Below are 18,721 nucleotides of genomic sequence, written 5' to 3'. Positions count from 1 at the left end.
CTAATTTAGTGATTGATTGAGTGATGATTGACCATTATTGAAGACACCTGATGTTAACAAGCAGAATCATTGAAGGAGAAAAATCACATTATGGATATCAGTGTTTGCTTTGGTTGGGCAGTTGACCTTTAAATGTTTAACTTTAGATTTTGTTTGGCTTCTGTAACTGAGTAATAACAGACAGATGAACAAAGAGAAAAGGTGAACAGGTGGTGTTGGTTGTGTTTTAACATAATCACCATTTGACCTGAATCACTGAACTCATTTAGAGTCTAATCTCTGACTTAAATGTATATTGGTCATTACAGCATCACAGTGATTCTACAGATTAAGTTTTCAATATAATCCAAATGATTTCTTTAAAGTTGTTCTGATAAAAAAAAACTTTCTTTAAGGCACACACAGACATCGAGATTCAGTGTATAAATCTCAACAATGGTGACAAAAAGAATATTAAATTAGGAAAAGGAAATTACTAAGACAGTTCAGATCATAATTTATTCATACTGCAATGCATGATGGGAGCCATGAATGAGTTTTGATTGGTGGCACCCAGAATGCACTGCAACATGCTTTATTTTTGTCACCATTGTTGAGAATCACAGGCTGATTCTTGATGTCTGTGTGTCCAAGTAAAATACTTTTTCAAAGTTTTTAGATCAGAACAACTTTTAAGAAATATTTTGGATTATATTGAAAATGCTGAAAATAGTATACTGTAGAATCACAGGCTGCTGTAATCAACAAGGTAAACCTAACTCTCTAAATGAGATTTGTGATTCAGATCAAATGATGATTATGTCAAAACATAACCAACACCACCTGATCAATTTTTCTCTTTGTTCATCTGAGAGTTATAACTCAGATATAACAGCCAAACTAAATCTAACGTCAATAGTTTTAGGGTCAAGAGCCCAACTAAAGCAAACACTGATCACCATAATGATGTCTTAAAAAATTAGATTTTCTCCTTCAGTGATTCTGCTTAACATCAGTCTTCAATAATGCTCAATCATCACTCAATCAATCACTTAATTATCTCATTAACTTTAACACTCTTGAGTCTGGAGCCAAATAAACTCCCAGGAGAGTTCATTTAACACTGGAGTTTTTGCTGTGTGAGTTCATGGATGGAATAAACATATGGCAGGACTTTTACTTTCTGACCCCTGGACTTTCCACCTCTGCCTACAGGAGGTAGAGAGAGAGAGAGAGAGAGAGAGAGAGAGACAGAGAGAGAGAGAGAGAGAGAGAGAGAGAGAGAGAGAGAGAGAGAGAGAGAGAGAGAGAGGTAAAGTAAAGAGAGAGGGACAAGGGCTGAACCCTCTTTTACCTTAAACTGCTCTCTGTACTTATTTTTGTTACCATATATATGTATGTGACATATTTATGCATAATATGGATACTAACCCTAACCCTCACTTTTATCTACCTATACGTGTTTGCTGTATGTATATGTCTATTGCTTTGGCAATATTGTGCTATTTTACACAGTCATGCCAATAAAGCTAATTTGAATTGAATTGAATTGAATTGAGAGAGAGAGAGAGAGAGAGAGAGAGAGAGAGAGAGAGAGAGAGAGAGAGAGAGAGAGAGAGAGAGAGAGAGAGAGGGAGGAAAGAGGAAGTAAAGAGAGAGAGAGAGACTGTGGCAGCCGAGAGAGCAGAGACTGTATTCACTGTGCTCTCAGAGAGAGGTGGAGACAGAAGAACACTTCCTGATACACTGTGATCACTATCACAGCATTAGATCAGACTATTTCACTAGATTCCAACAACTAGAACCAAATTTTATGGCATTACCAAATTCAGAAAAATGATATCATATTTTGGGAGAGAACTGCCACAAACTACGAGAGTCAGCCAGTGGACAAAACTAAAGTCAGAATCATTCTTATCTTGTCTGAATGTTGGTACAAATGTACAAAGGTGTTTTTTTTTTTCTTGTTTATATAAATGTATTCATGCATTTGTTTACTGATTGATTTATTGACTTTGATTATTTGTTCATTGCTTATGTAATGGCCAATGCTTTGGCAATACTGTACAAGTCATGCCAATAAAGCTCATTTTAATTTGAATTTGAATTTGAGAGAGAGAGGGAGAGAGAGAGAAGAGAGAGGCTAAGTGACCACAGTCTGGCTGTAGAGAGAGGCCGGCACAGGCAGAGATGGCAGCCGAGAGAGCAGAGGCTGTGTTCACTGTGCTCTTAGAGAGAGGTGGAGACAGAAGAACACTTCCTGATACACTGTGATCACTATCACAGCATTGGATCAGATTATTTCACTAGATTTCAACAACTAGAACCACATTTTATGGCATTACCAAATTCAGAAAAATTAAAGCATATTCTGGGAGAGAACTCCAGCTCAATCACAACAGCAGCAAAATATGTGACAGCCTGCCACAAACTCAGAGAGTCAGCCAGTGGACAAAACTACAGTCAGAATCATCCTTATCTTGTCTGAATGTTGGTACAAATGTACATAGGTGTTTTTTTTTTTGTTTTTTTTTGTTTTTTTTATATAAATGTATTCATGCATTTGTTTACTGATTGATTGATTTATTGAATTTATTGATTATTTGTGTATGTAATGTCCATTTATGTAATGGCCAATGCTTTGGCAATACTGTACAAGTCATGCCAATAAAGCTCATTTGAATTTGAATTTGAATTTGAGAGAGAGAGAGAGAGAGAGAGAGAGAGAGAGAGAGAGAGAGAGAGAGAGAGAGAGAGAGAGAGAGAGAGAGAGAGAGAGAGAGAGAGTGAGAGAGAAAGAGAGAGAAAGAGAGAGAGAGTAAGAGGAAAGAGGAGGTAAAGGAAGAGAGCCCCAAGAAAGGGACCCAGAGAATAAGAAGAGCCAGAGCACCAAAGAGACAGAGCAACAGTTTCAATCTTCTTTTATCCTTTCCTGACTAAAACCCAAATGTGAGACATTCAAACTGACACATTACATGAACTTTCCATGATGCAAATTACTTTCACTGTATTTCACTTTCAAATTATTCACTGTACTGTATTAACAGAAGAACAATAATATTAAGATTTTTATTACATATTTTTCCAAAAGTAATTTGAAATACTATTTTTGCACCGACACACTATCCACTGGCACATGCCAAAGACAACCAGATGCCACTTAGCATACAGGCATGTGCCAATGCTGGGCTACTTAATACATTCTCTCATTCGGGAGTCAATTTCTGCTGAAGGCGAGCAGAAATATCTACATTCTCCCTGTTTGATTGTCAGGAAAGTGAGAACACTTTTTATCGAATCATTCATCATCAATTGCGGTTCACTTCCACGATTTAGTATGATTGTGTTCATATCCCAGATCACCCTTTTTATGCGGACTCGGGTGCAGTTCACAAGTGTTTTTTTGTTGTTTGTTTTTTGCAAGTCAGAACAACATAGTGAACCCTTTACGTCACATTACCAAGAAAAATCATAATATAAAATGCTTATGCGTGATGGCCAGGGGCGGAGCTAGACTCTCAGTACAGTGGGTACTCAGTACTCCGCCCCCGGAGCTTCATCATGGGGCCCTCTGCTACCTAGTCATTTTAAAATTAAAATTGTAAAAAAAAAAGTACAATACCTGATGAATGCATATGTAATAATGTGTCACTTGTTGAGCCAAGTAAGCTTATATGTTAAATAAACCAGAAAGAAAAGCCAAATTTTTTGACAAGTTTGTATTGACGAACAAAGAAAACAGTTTGCCAGTCAAGCAAGCAAAAATGTTTCAGCATCACGGACAGATTCTGCACATTCAGATGCTCCCAATATAGCCTACTGTAACGGAGCTGCCAACATTGTAAACTCCGAACCCGTGCATGTGATAGCCTATTCAAAGCAACGCAATTTCTGCATACGTTTGCAACATTTGTGCTTTTTGATTAGGCCTATTTATTATGTGCAACATTTAAATTAATATTCAGAAACGGGTAGTTACTTCTACCGTTTTATTAGCCTGCAAACCAAAATAAAATGGGCCTAGGCTAGGCTACTTGATTATATTATTCTTATTATTATTATTATTAAATTGGATGGGCTATCTCTGCTATCCTGAATTAACAGGATAGTTAAATTTTTTTCTTCTGCAGAACAAATTGTATAAAAACGAATAGCATACATATACTAATTTTAAAAAATCATATCAAGATCAAGAAATCCAGAATTTTTTTTAACAAAATTCCCAAAATAAGGATAAATTATGTTTGACAGGGAACGCATCTCAAGGTCGCATGCACAGACTCATGTTGCAGTTGGAGCAGTCATCACCGAACAACAGGCAAATAAAATATTAAGCTAATTAAAGTTAGAAAAATTCAGTGAGTGATTTTCTTTTTCTTTTGTTCTTTGATCAACATTAATGGTAGCAGCGAGTATATGCTGTCAGTGCACTGATTCAATAGACATAGGCTTACTGTTTTTCTTTCTCAACCATTTAAGACAAAACCGACTGTTTACGGGGATATTTGAACTTGAAAAAGGTTGAATTTCCATAGTTGTAACAACAATTATTCTAATGTTTATTCATGTTTATTTGATGCTATAAATTAACTAGAAGGATAATTGTGAGATATAATTGTGTATGTGTCCGTGCACTATATGAGAGGCGGCTCTTTCCGTGCTTTGTGAGTGCGCAGCACAGAAAACAGCGGGCATGCAGACGTGTTCTCTCACGTCTTGCGCTTAAAGAATGCTATCAAGAAGAACACCGTTCCTGTCCAGTGACGCAAGATCAGCGGCATTTGAGGGGCCCCTAATTAACACGGTGCTTTGGGGCGGCCACACCCAAGCACCCACGCTATCTCTGCTACTGGTGATGGCTTTTAGTCCCAGGCGGAAGTGTCGGAAATGACCAGTGTTCTCTTGTGGCTCGTGCACATTGCAAACAGAAGACTGCTTCGTCTCAGTCTTAACGCTGTTGCAGAGTCTGTAGTGAAATTAGGATGCAAACAAGCATTTGAATGCAGGTTAGGGCCGTCAGGTAAAGTGGGCAATTTAAGCTTGATTGGACTGTGCTCAATGGTCTTAAAGCCTGGGTATACTTCATTTTTGCATTCTGCTCCACACCTCAAAGGAGAACTCAGTAGATTCAGGTACAATTAACGACCATTAACCTAAATTATACTCAAATTAAATAAACAAATTTACATCCACTGGCTATTTTATAGGTGACATGACATATATAATCAACTTTTATTAGAAAACAGAAATGAGTGTGCAGTCAGGAAATTCAAGTAACGGAAAGAAGGAGCAGAAAGGAAGTCAAGGCATTAGAATAGACATTCAATATGTGGAGTGAAGAAAGGATGTGAGGAGCAAAATTTAGATGCAGAGCATTAAGCTGTAAAATATGGACACAATTAAAGTTAATTTTAAGTGTTTAGTGAAAGCTTATACAGAAAAACATTGTACAATATGGTTACCATTTGAAATGTTCCTCATTCAATATGTGTGTTAGCCTTGTTGTTGCATGTGTTATAGTCACATTTTTAATATGTTTCATCAAGATTTCATGAATCATTAATTAATCAAGATTTCATCAAATTGAATGTCAACACAACATGTTCTATCAGTTGTTTTATATTTTGCGCATGCATTGAGTGAACTGATTAATTTTACTCATAGCCTAGGCTATATCACTGCACAATAAATTTGAATTAAATAAATGCGGAGAAGGAGGTGCGTGAGACACGACATTACAATGCAAATGATAATGTAGGCGGCTATAAATTAGATGAAAGACAAGTAAGCACATATTTTAATATTTAACATTTCAACAGACATTTATCACTAATGACAAATTATATTAACTTAATTTACAATACATTTGTATTTGTACATTTGTACATTACATGAACGTATGGTAATTTATATTTTGGGTTGTTAAATATGTTTGTTTTTTAGTTTTTTTTAGAAACAGAATTATTTTGGACGGCCCACTTTATAGGCTACCTAATAAGTTTAAGTTAATAAAAGTAATAATAAAATTAAAATCTAGTTATCTAAACTACACGTTTAACAAAAAGCGCATTTTACATTTTCTCATTAAAACCAACATCTTTATTTTTAATGAGAAAATAATAATAAACTATTCTAGGGCGTATTATAACCCATGCCTCTGGCACACTCTGAAAAGAGATGTGTTAAAAAAAAAAAACACACAGCATGTGTTGATGGTATTTTGACACATGTTGTGTAGATTTTTAATACACAATGTGTGTTAAAATGTAACTCTGAATAGAATAGCACTGGGTGGAGGGCAGTTTGTGTTTATGAAAAAAAATTATAGGTATATTTTATATGGAATCCCATAAAAAGCTTTAAAATAAATAAAAAAATACATTAATAATAAATAAATAAAAAATATAAAATCTTAAAGATTAACAGGTGTTTTGTCTTTTTCAATGTTCTTGTTCTTAAACATTCAAACATCTGATCTAATTTTCTCTCGCCATAACAAATATATTTTATTAAAATACAGTTAAAGCAGCCAGAGTAAACCTAAAAGAAGAGTAAAGGGTCAAGAGCTCAAATAAAGGAGCCATTAATCACGATTCTGGTGACTTCAAATAAAACAGTCAATGAAACATCAACATCGAAAACTCAGTTAATTCTCAATAAGAGCTTGTCTATGTAGATTCATGATTTCTAAAACATCCAGGTAGTAAAATGTTCAAACAAACTCTTTATTAATCATCACTGGACTCCATAAAAACAAGTTAACAAGTTGACGTTTCAGTTTCATCTAAACACTCAGTTGTAAAAACACAGGAAGTAACTCTGGCAAATACACACCGACTACAGTCGCATGTAATATCTGACACAAGTTGTGTAACTATACCACATTATTGTGTAAAAGGTTTCAACACACTTCAGTGTAAGAGGAATAACACATTAGATGTGTTAAAGGTAACAAAACGTGTAGTCCTTAAAACAGAGATGTGTTAAGAAACGACACAGGTTGTGTGTTAAATTTGACACAACATGTGCTTGTCCCTCCCTGAGCACACACACTACATGTGTTAAAATCTACAAAACGTGTCATTTTTAACATCTCTTTTTACAGGTTGTTTTGTTTTCAACACATCATTTTAGAAAAGCGCGCCAACACTATCACTGTTTTCATTTCTATTTGCACATTCAATATCGTCCAGTTTGAAATCCTCTGTAAGGAAATGGAGAAACCTACAGTAAATGGCAGCGTATTTCTATTGTAGCCTACATTATAACATAAAGAATAACTTTTGAACTCACCACAGCATTTACTGGAGTAAAATAGCCTACACTGGATGTGTTTTGTTTTATATTTCCTGACTGGCATCTCTTCCGTTTCACTTTGTTTTCTGGTCAGGTCAGGTAAGGTGACTTGAGGTGTTTTCATTCGCCCGTCAGTGCACTGAGAAGTGGACTACACTGGGTAGACTACTCCGCCATCTTGAGTGAGATTCCAGTCCGTACTCGTACGTGTTCAGTGCGAACTCGGAGGGCACTGCAAAAGACATAGGGTACAAGGCATAAACATAATAAATAAATAGACGCCCTATTGGCCATTTTGGAGCGTTGCTGCGCCAAAGCGTCAACGCGTCTGCCAATTTGCTGAGGGCAAGACTGCGCTGTAAACCAATGCAAGTAAACGGGTGAGCTGCGGTTTTTCTGGATAAAAACAATAATAACGTTTACATTTATCAACCGATTTCAGTGGTTTTTACGTGGTGTACTAAAAGTTCAATTCAAAATCTCGATAGTTAGACTTATATAGGCTATATATAAAAAAAATAAAAAATATATAATATTAATATATATATATAAATAAGGAATTATCAAAGCTTGAAAAGGCTTTGTCATGTATTACTGGATAAAAATTGTGAAGACCCCCATACTGAGATATAATTACATTTTCACATTAAATGAAATAAAGTTTTCTTATTGTGGAAAAAGCATTTTCTGTCTTTAACCTGATTTTAGCTTTTCTTGTGCTTAGAATTGACCGCCATTGAGAAAACAAATCGTCAAATACAAATCACACCGGTAGGCTGCTTTCTGTATTTTTATAGCACTAAAATGATAGATATTTACAGATAGATAGTCCAAATATACAATAACAAAGATAACTGATGGATCCTTTTTGGTAATATGCTATGATATGGTACAACTACAGTGCAATGCAAATAGTAAATATAAGATAAAGTGAGAAGTAATAGTAAATAGTTTAGTGTATAGTCAATAAAATAAAATAAACAGTATGCAAATAAAATAGTATGAATAATTATATAAGTACAATAATATAATAATAATATATTGATAATAGCATATAGTTTATGTATAATACTATAATAACAATAGAATATGAAATATCAATGACAGAATATAGACAATAAAAAAATAATAAGTAAATAGTGACTAGTGAATTGTACAATAATTTAACAGCATAACAATACTAGATTGATAATTGCAAATGGTATAATATTATAACAATAATAATAATAATAATAATAATAGCAAATACAATGTACTGTAATATGAATTGCAGAATAATATAGACAATAATAAAAATTGTAAATTAAATAGTGACTAGTACATACCTGAAACAAATACTTGTCATAAAAGTCGGTTTTAAGAAAATATGGATGAATATTTAGAGTTCAGGAAATTCACTTTATAATATAAAATATAATATTTAAGCTAAAACTATAATATAAATCATGTCAACTTTCACAGCTAACTAACAGCTAAACGTCTGACTGACGTTACTATTACTAATTATATAATGACCAAATACAACCAGAAACAAATGTTCAGTCATGCTTGTGAAAGGTAATTCCCCGAGACCTGTTTTCAATTGTGCAGCGATTTGTATGGCCTCAAGCAGCACACGAAGCAGCCATTTTTCTCAATTCCCATGATGAGAGGTATGGGAAAGTTGCCCTCAGCAATATGGCGGCGCCGTTGACGTACGATCCAGTGGCCAATAGAGTGTCTATGTATTTATCATGTCTTTTGGTGCGTTCAAGTCCTCCAGGAAAGTTCATACATACGAGGTGGTAAGTCGTGTTTACGGCGGCAGGTGTGTTCAAGTCGGAGTAAGATGGCGGAGTACTTTCTCTTAAATAATTACACAAAAACACAGTAAGGTTCTTAAATTCTTGTTCTAGAAATGTTACATGGTGCATTATTATATTATAATGCCATCATATCCTGTGTAGGCAATTAGCTAACTGCGCTGTAAATAGAAAAGCCTGACAATATCACTGCTAAATACCTTTAAGTATTGTGGTATTCTGTTTCTCAGTGACACGCACCCAACTCGTAAAGATCGGGGTTTAGAGAAAATCCCAAGCTTCCCACTGGTATTTACAACATGGCAGAGAGGACCCTGCGGGCGGTCATGGCGGAGACTTATGGCTCCCCCCAAAAGAATTCTTGGGGAGAATGACGGCGTCAAGACAAGCCTCTGTGACAGGCTCTGGAACAGGGTCTGGGACAGGAACTGGGACCGGGACAGGCTCAGTCTCTGGCTGGGCAGACGGGACGTGAAGAGCAGGCTCGGCAGGGCTGACGTGATGCGCTGTCTCTGGGCAGGACGGGACCAGCGGTGAGGGCTCTGTGCTGGACGGGACCAGCGGTGAGGGCTCTGTGCTGGACGGGACCAGCGGTGAGGGCTCTGTGCTGGACGGGACCAGCGGTGAGGGCTCTGTGCTGGACGGGACCAGCGGTGAGGGCTCTGTGCTGGACGGGACCAGCGGTGAGGGCTCTGTGCTGGACGGGACCAGCGGTGAGGGCTCTGTGCTGGACGGGACCAGAGGTGAGGGCTCTGTGCTGGATGGGACAGGACCAGCGATGAAGAGGGCTCTGAGCTGGAAAGGGCCAGCGATGAAGAGGGCGTTGAGCTGAACGGAACCAGCGGCGAAGGGAGCTTTAAGCTCAGCGGGATAATTCACGAGTTCACACTTACATATAATTTGAAGGGGTAAAGTTTAATGCGTATTTGGCGTGCTGTCCGGAGGGAGGGCTCCGAGCTCGGAGTTCGGCCCGAACCCAGAGTACTCCCCCCGTATGTAAGTGTTTAGGACTAGAAGCGTGGAGAAGGGGTGGTGGAAGGATGCTGCAAAAACTGTCAATGAAATGAGGTGAGACTGCTGAGTATATATACACCTCTTACCATTGATTGCTGAGTGCTCTCCACCTGTGTTAATTATCTGAACATGCTCCTCCCGAACCTTGTTAATAAAACATCATTTCACGAGTTCACACTTACATATAATTTGAAGGGGTAAAGTTTAATGCGTATTTGGCGTGCTGTCCGGAGGGAGGGCTCCGAGCTCAGAGTTCGGCCCGAACCCAGAGTACTCCCCCCAAAGGCTAAAGAGCAGAGGACAGCCGCCGGACTAAAGACCCCCCAAATGAGTGCCGAGTTTGGCGGGCTGGCATCTCAAGAAGGGGCCTGGAAGCTTGACCGGGAAGGCCCGTAATTTTCGCTCACTGCCTGGACTGATGGCCCCTGTTGGTCTGAGAACGGGGAGCGGTTGTAGTTTACAGTGACAGATCGGGAGGATTTGCGCTTTCCGCTAAGCCCAAATGCTCGCTAGACAGAGAGGAAACAGAAAGGAGGAAAAATTAGAGCTTGCCCAAGAGATTCTCACACTGCATCGCTGGATGAAAGAGAAAACGTAAGTGCTCTACCGGGAAGGTTCTCACTCCGTCCGCTGTGAGACCAATACTCGCTTGACAGAAAGAGGAAACAGGAAAATGAGTGCTTGCCCAGGAGATTTTCTCACACTGCATCCGCTACGAGACCAAATGCTCGCTGGATGAAAGAGAAGACGTAAGTGTTCTACTGGGAAAGATCTCACTCCGTCCACTGGGAGACCAATGCTCGTTGGACGGAAAGGAAACAGGAAAATGAGTGCTTGCCCAGGAGATTCTCACACTGCGTCGCTGGATGAAAGAGAAAACGTAAGTGCTCTACTGGGAAAGTTCTCACTCCGTCCACTGGGAGACCAATGCTCGTTGGACGGAAAGGAAACAGGAAAATGAGTGCTTGCCCAGGAGATTTTCTCACACTGCATCCGCTACGAGACCAAATGCTCGCTGGATGAAAGAGAAGACGTAAGTGTTCTACTGGGAAAGTTCTCACTCCGTCCACCAGGAGACCAATGCTCGTTGGACGGAAAGGAAACAGGAAAATGAGTGATTGCCCAGGAGATTTTCTCACACTGCATCGCTGGATGAAAGAGAAAATGTAAGTGCTCTACTGGGAAAGAGCTCACTCCGTCCGCTGGACGGAAAGGAAACAGGAAAATGAGTGCTTGCCCAGGAGATTTTCTCACACTGCGTCGCTGGATGAAAGAGAAAACGTAAGTGCTCTACTGGGAAAGTTCTCACTCCGTCCACTGGGAGACCAATGCTCGTTGGACGGAAAGGAAACAGGAAAATGAGTGCTTGCCCAGGAGATTTTCTCACACTGCATCGCTGGATGAAAGAGAAAACGTAAGTGCTCTACTGGGAAAGAGCTCACTCCGTCCGCTGGACGGAAAGGAAACAGGAAAATGAGTGCTTGCCCAGGAGATTTTCTCACACTGCATCGCTGGATGAAAGAGAAAAACGTAAGTGCTCTACTGGGAAAGTTCTCACTCCGTCCACTGTGAGACCAATGCTCGCTGGACAGAAAGAGGAGACAGGAAAGAGGAGAGAGAGGGGATTAAGTGCTCTACCTTTTTTTTTTTTTTTTTTTTTACCGGTTCGTCCTGATATAGCTTTAGAAAGCATCGGAGGACCATCTCCCAAGGGCTTGAATCTGCTGTTGGGAGAGGCCTTTTTGGGCTGCTGAAGTTGCTGCCCCGATGCGGAATGAGTGACTTGAACAATTATTTGCTGGAAAGCCTGACTGTTGGAGAACAAATTTGAGGTGTTTCTCGAACCAAAATCGTGTCGCAGGTTTTTGGATTCATCTAAAAACAGGGGTTCCAGAGGAGATTTAGCCTGAGAACTTCTCCATTGCAGATATACCAGAATCGACTGGTATGGTTGGATTTGCGAAGCGAGGTTAAAAATGTAGATGAAATTACCTTTTTTGGTTTGATCAGTCTTTGATCAAATATGAAATGGTTTCACCATCTGGTACTGATAAGTCTGAGATGGTGGGATGGATTTTTGGGTCAAATTTGGAAATGATGGCGAGTTCCGAGCATCAAGAAAACCAAAAAAGGCTAGGAGCATAGGAAACATCACTGCTGTGACTGTGGCGAAATTAGCCATAGAAAACAGAGCTCCTGCTGGAGCAGAGGAGACATCACTGCTGTGATAGTGGAGAAGATTAGCTGGAGTAAAAGAGCTCCCGAGGGAGCAGAGACATCACTGCTGTGACAGTGGAAAAATTAGCCATAGAAAACAGAGCTCCTGCTAGAGCAGAGGAGACATCACTGCTGTGGCAGTGGAGAAGATTAGCCAGAGTAAAAGAGCTCTTGAGGGAGCAGAGGAGACATCAGCTGTGGCAGTGGAGAAGATTAGCCAGAGTAAAAGAGCTCCTGTGGGAGCAGAGACGACATCACTGCTGTGGCAGTGGAGAAGATTAGCCAGAGTAAAAGAGCTCCAGTGGGAGCAGAGGAGACATCACTGCTGTGGCAGTGGAGATATTAGCCAGAGTAAAAGAGCTCCTGAGGGAGCAGAGGAGACATCAGCTGTGGCAGTGGAGAAGATTAGCCAGAGTAAAAGAGCTCCTGTGGGAGCAGAGACGACATCACTGCTGTGGCAGTGGAGAAGATTAGCCAGAGTAAAAGAGCTCCAGTGGGAGCAGAGGAGACATCACTGCTGTGGCAGTGGAGATATTAGCCAGAGTAAAAGAGCTCCAGTGGGAGCAGAGGAGACATCACTGCTGTGGCAGTGGAGATATTAGCCAGAGTAAAAGAGCTCCAGTGGGAGCAGAGGAAACATCAGTGCTGTGGCAGTGGAGAAGATTAGCCAGAGTAAAAGAGCTCCAGTGGGAGCAGAGGAGTCATCACTGCTGTGGCAGTGGAGAAATTAGCCAGAGAAACGGAGCTCTAGTAGGAGCGGAGGAGACATTACTGTTGCAATATTAGAGAAATTAGCCAGAGAAATTGAGCTCCTCCATGACCAGAGGAGACATCACTGCTGTGGCAGTGGATAACTTACCTGGAGAACTGAGCTCCTGCGGTGTGTGGCTGAACAAAGGGAGGAGAGTGGCTTAGCTGGCAAAAGGAAGTGAGATGAAATCCTTGCAGGATTATGCACATTGAAGTTTAAGTGACCGAGCAAAGATAACCGTTCACGTTTAGAACAGTTTTGACTGTCTTAAGTTCATTTAGTGAAGTACAAAAGAGACGGCTTATGGTAAAAGACGAAGCTTTGCATAAATGTAGGCATCTTGCATTTATTTAATTGTGTTTCACTTAAGGATTACTAAACTCTTGGCGTGAAACACACTGCTTGTATGTAGTTTTTTTTTTTTTTTTTTTTTTACGCGATTTTGAAGATAAATTGCAGTGTTAACGATAGGTTCTTAATGATTCTGTGAGCAACCTGCATATATCGTGCGACCTACTGTTTATGTATGACGGTAAATCATTGAAGGCTACAGAAACAGTTTAGAAACGTGTAACTGGCATGACTGGCTCGTGACTCAAACAACAATGCCAAGCTCAACCAAGGACAGACACGAGAAGGGCCGAGCTGAGCACTCACTGAGTTGACCCAGCTGACATTGAGTAGGCTATGGACTGGCCGGGACTGAATCTGCGGCGCGGCTTACTTTGTCAGGCGGCCTGACGAAGAAAGAAGACACTTCCCCTCGCGTGAAGAGGGCAGCATTGCCTTACTGACCATTTCTCTATAGCGGGAATTTATTGTATGGACCGGTGTAGATAATACGCGGAAGGAGATTGCGGATGTTTCGCCTGTGGTTATGATCCCGTTTGTTAAGCCTGACGCCCATGAAATTACACCAGAGGATTGCAGCAGAGGTTCCTCAAAGACGAGAGATTATTCATCGGACGGGAATCGCTCGATTCGGACCTGTTAGGACGGTACTGCCGGGCTAAATGCTGCAAAAACTGTCAATGAAATGAGGTGAGACTGCTGAGTATATATACACCTCTTACCATTGAATTGCTGAGTGCTCTCCACCTGTGTTAATTATCTGAACATGCTCCTCCCGAACCTTCTTAATAAAACATCATAAGAAAACAATAGTTCTGCGGGCATGACGCTGTCAGTCTCTAGCTCGGCGGGCATGACGCATACTGCCTTGGGCTCGGCTGGACTGGACTGGCGTGAAGTGCAGGCTCGGCTGGACGAAACTCAGGACCGGGAGTGAACACCGGGGCGGCGATGTGACGATGAAGCTTTCCAGACACCTGGAGAGTGCCTCTCTCCAGTCCAGACCGGAGAGATCTGGAAGCTCCCTCGGATCGACCACCTCGGCCCCAATCCGGTAACACGCCTTGATCATCTCATATTTTAAAGAGCTGGTGACAGCGAGAAGACAAAACCTCCTGGTGTAGTCGAACAGCTGTCCAGCGAGCTCCCAACTCATCTTTTGGCCGGTTATTCTGTCACATCACAGGTAGATGAAGAAGGAGGCAGAACACAGAGATACAAATAATAACAAAGGTTTAATTCTCACATTAGATTCTAAACAGGCGAATACACGAAACAGAGTGCTGGTGTACAAACACCCAGACACAAACAATAACCAGCAGTGAAACAGAGAAACAGAGGGAACTAAATACACAGAGATAATGACATAACAGATGCAAGAGATGATGATGGAACACAGGTGATGGTGATGATCATGACGATGTGCAGGTGAAGGTGATGATAACAGAGGATTCTGGGTAGTGTAGTGCAGACAGGACGAAGACAGACGGTGAATGTGACAAGCAGCTCCTGACAGGAAGCATCAGTCATGTGACTGAAAAAGATTCAGAATACTGGTGTGGAGTTCAGTCTGATCAAGGACACAAGATCTTCATCACACGAGTCCTGATCAATGTTACAGGTAGGCCTACAGATGATTTTCTCAGTGAAATGAATCATAATGCAATTAAGAAATAATTAATTTCAGAATACTACAGTGGTTGGCATTGCAGCATTAGTGTGTTAATTTGGACACGTACTGTATTGCAATTTTTATTTTTATTTTCAAACTGCAGTTTAACAGTGCTCATCAGTAACTCTGATATACTGTATTATTCAGTGTGAAACCACAGGCTTCAGTTCTGGAAACTTAAACTGACAGCTTGTGATTCTGTTTTCTTAGTGTATGTGTCAGCAAACATGAATTCTGGGTAGTGAATGTGTGATGGACATCAGTAACACGTATCATGAGAAAAGAGATGTCAAGTTCTGTGTGTGAAAAAAAAAACATTCTTTAGAAATTCATTTATCATTTTTTTTTAAATACAAAAGTTCCAGAAGCAACATCACCATCAGGGCCGTGCACAGACCTTTTGAGGGCCATGTGCTGAAACTAAAAAAAGGGCACCCCCCTCCCATTTTCAATAACACAAAATAATAGTCTCAAAAGCTTTAGATTTATTCACGATTAATAACAACCATAATAATAATAATAATAATAATAATAATATAGATAATATAGATAAACATGGTTTTAAGGGCTTCTTTAAACCTAACATCAACCTTCTGTGAGCCAGGGATGTTAGTCTCTTGAAGGTCTCTTATTCACTACACTTTCTCTAAAATAAGCCAGCAATGAAAAAAAAAAAAAAAAAAGTGTGAAAAGTACAGTTGCAGTGAAAAGCATTTCTGAAGGATCACGTGACACTGAAGAGTACTGAACTGGAGTAATGATGCTGAAAATGCAGCTTTGATCACAGAAATAAATTACATTTTTAAATATATTCAAATAGAAAACAGTTATTTTAAATTGTACAAATATTTCACAATATTACTGTTTTTGCTGTATTTTGGATCAAATAAATGAAGCAATGAATTAAATCATGAATTACATTCTGCATGATAAAATATAAAGATTTCACAGTGATCTTCTGTAATGTTTTTTTTTAAGTCACTACTACAATATTACTGTAGTAAAACCATGTGAGGACGAGCTGAGAGTATAGAATACTGTAGATTAAAAAATTAGCTAGATAATAGGCTACGTGCAAATTAACAGCCTTGAATTAACCATAACATGATTAGTCTAAATGTTAATAAATTAAGTGTATCAGCAATCATAAATCAAAGAAGAAATGTCTTACTTCTTAGAAATATATGTTACCTAGGTGACGAGGATCACTCGCCGCTTTGTGTAAGTTCAGGTCCGTAGCCAGACTATTGAAAGGGGGGGTTCTTTTTTTCCAAAAGTGGACCTTTTTGCAGTTTTTCTCGTCCTTTTGTATTTAGTTTGTTTTATTTCCTGCGCCCTGGGCATCAAGAGTCAAGGCCCCGGCGTAGTTAGGGGGGTTCGGGGGCATGCTCCCCCGAGAAAATTTGGATTTCTCTGATCTACATATGTGCAATTTAGGGCTTTTGAAGGCCAAAAAATTATAAGAAATAGGCTAGCTTTAAAACCTATCATTAGATTATTTGTCAATACCTCTCCTCATCTTCATATTTCTTTTTCTCTCAGTCTTCTTATCCTGGCCTATTTCTTCCCCTCCTAAAGCTGAACTTAGTCTTTTCATTTTCGTCAGTGAAGTAGGCTCAACTGATATTTATACGTTTTATGAATAATTTTCTTAGACAAGTTAATTTACTCAAGGCTAAAGCTGTAGCCTAAGTCAGTATTGACATTAGGAACCTTCTGCAAGCTTTGGAATTTGAAAACGTCTGTTTTTAAATGTTAAAAGTAATTTTAAATCATACAAATTATAGTCTACGTTTACCGCAGTTGGTGGAATTGGCAGACGTTCCCTTTAGCATCGTGCGCTGTGGAAACGCGTCAAAGCATTTTCAGGTATAATTATGCAGCATTAATGCACGAATGATTTTGAATTAATATTTTCATCATGCCGATATACAATGGTCACATAATATTAAAACTAATCTTGCTATTGATATCTTTGTTAGACCCGACCCTATAGAACAAATTTCCGGCTAATATCGAACCTAAAACGAATTTACCGCGCTCAACCAGCGGGAGTGCATTTCACGAATTAGTAATCGCTGGCGTTCAGCGGGGAGGGACGAAAGTCTGCGTGAACCCGCAGATGCACTTTATGCAGTGAAGACTGTAAAGTGTTTGATAACTTTATTACATTTCTGTGTATTTCCTCCTACCTGTCAGTGCCCCTTAGATGTCATGTGCCCCTGAGCAAGTGACCAGTTGCCCTAATGGTTAATCCGGCCCTCGCCTGCCATGTCTATCGGCTCGCTTTCGGGTTATAGCCTACTTTCCGCGACTGCGCAACTGGGTTATAGGTTGCCAGGTTGAAGTGACAATAATGGGTTGAAATTGTAGGCTATATGGTGTGTGGATTGTGTGAATATAATGCATTTAATACAAGATGTCTGGCAACTGGTCAACATTAGACAAACATATTGGTCCGATTATACATTAAAGGTGTTTGGGCCATGCAAATTACGGGAGTTTCCCGGGAGAAATAACAAATCGGGAGGGGTCTGGGAGATAGGGCTAAAAAACGGGAGAAACCCGGGAAAAACGGGAGTGTTGACAGGTATCCGCGGCACACACACACAAGTCCAGCTACAATAATCATATTAATTTTAAACGGCAACCCAGAATATTTGTCACAAGCATTGATTAAAACAATGATGACAAAATCACATAAAAAAAAAAAAAAAAAACACTTAAATTCTGGACCTTTGGCAGTGAGGGGGGGTTCGTTCGAACCACCCGAACCCCCCCTGCCTACGGGCTTGAAGTTCCAGTACGAAACAGCGCGGGGGCGCAGCTGTTATTTTTCCGATGGTAAAAACAAATTATATGTTGTTGAATTACTTATCAGTATATAATTTTTGACCGGCGAATGTGTGCAAATGTGATTTTTTGTCCGTCATTAAAACGGTGCCGGCGGTATCACATTACATTTTCATCAACAGGTTACAAACTAGTTTGTTGTAGCTATATGGGCGCTCAGTTTTTCCTGCTGTAAAATACATTTGGCCAAAATCGCATTTTATAAAAGATGAAATGCTACTTTATGCACAGGCTATTTAAGTGTCTATGTATTGGCTATGACTAGATGGCAAATGCTAGCCATACCTCTCAGTCTCAGGCGACGTCCCACATGTCTCAGTGAGTCAGACATCAAATAAATAAAATGTTAGCCTTTATAGACATAGTGTTTAGTAGTAGCCTACTTATTCAAACAACAAGATATTTATTTACCCTTCGCAAAACTTCGTTCAGTTGCTGTCTACTGTGCGGCTGCTGTGGAACTTCAGGATTCAGTGAATATAGAGGGGGGCGGAGTTATCAGCTTGCTGACAGCTTGAGGATCAAATACGATTTACACAAGTTCATTTTAAGAACTTTCATTGGCTAAATATTTGTAAAACAGACAGACAGACGTAAATGGTAACCAATAGCATTGATAAAAAAAATAAAATAAAAAAAAACACCACCCAAAAAAGGGCACTTCGGAGTGTAAGGGCAAAAAGGGCTGGATCTCATGCTGCAGTTACACAGGGTTTGTGATGTGAATATATTAATGGAACAACATAATTGTTAGATTCAAAAGACATCAGTGATTCAGTCTATTTC

General features: G+C 39.7%; 1 protein-coding gene across 1 annotated transcript in view; it reads right to left on the bottom strand.

The window, feature by feature from the left end:
- The window catches only part of LOC311286326 (NACHT, LRR and PYD domains-containing protein 3-like), a 39,000-nt gene extending 28,254 nt beyond the window's left edge, over positions 1-10,746 (bottom strand). The window contains exons 1-2 of the mRNA XM_084402491.1: positions 9,278-10,746; positions 7,273-7,507 (exon numbers count right to left, since the gene is read on the bottom strand). The gene's annotated coding sequence lies outside the window, so the exon portion shown is untranslated. The remainder of the gene's footprint in view (positions 1-7,272; positions 7,508-9,277) is intronic.
- Positions 10,747-18,721: the final 7,975 nt, after the last annotated feature.

The sequence above is a fragment of the Rutilus rutilus genome (assembly GCF_951802725.1).
Source record: "Rutilus rutilus genome assembly, chromosome: 2".
Lineage (NCBI taxonomy): Eukaryota > Metazoa > Chordata > Actinopteri > Cypriniformes > Leuciscidae > Rutilus > Rutilus rutilus.
The sequence above is the reverse complement of the archived record's forward strand: the minus strand, read 5'-3'. Positions and strand labels throughout refer to the sequence as shown.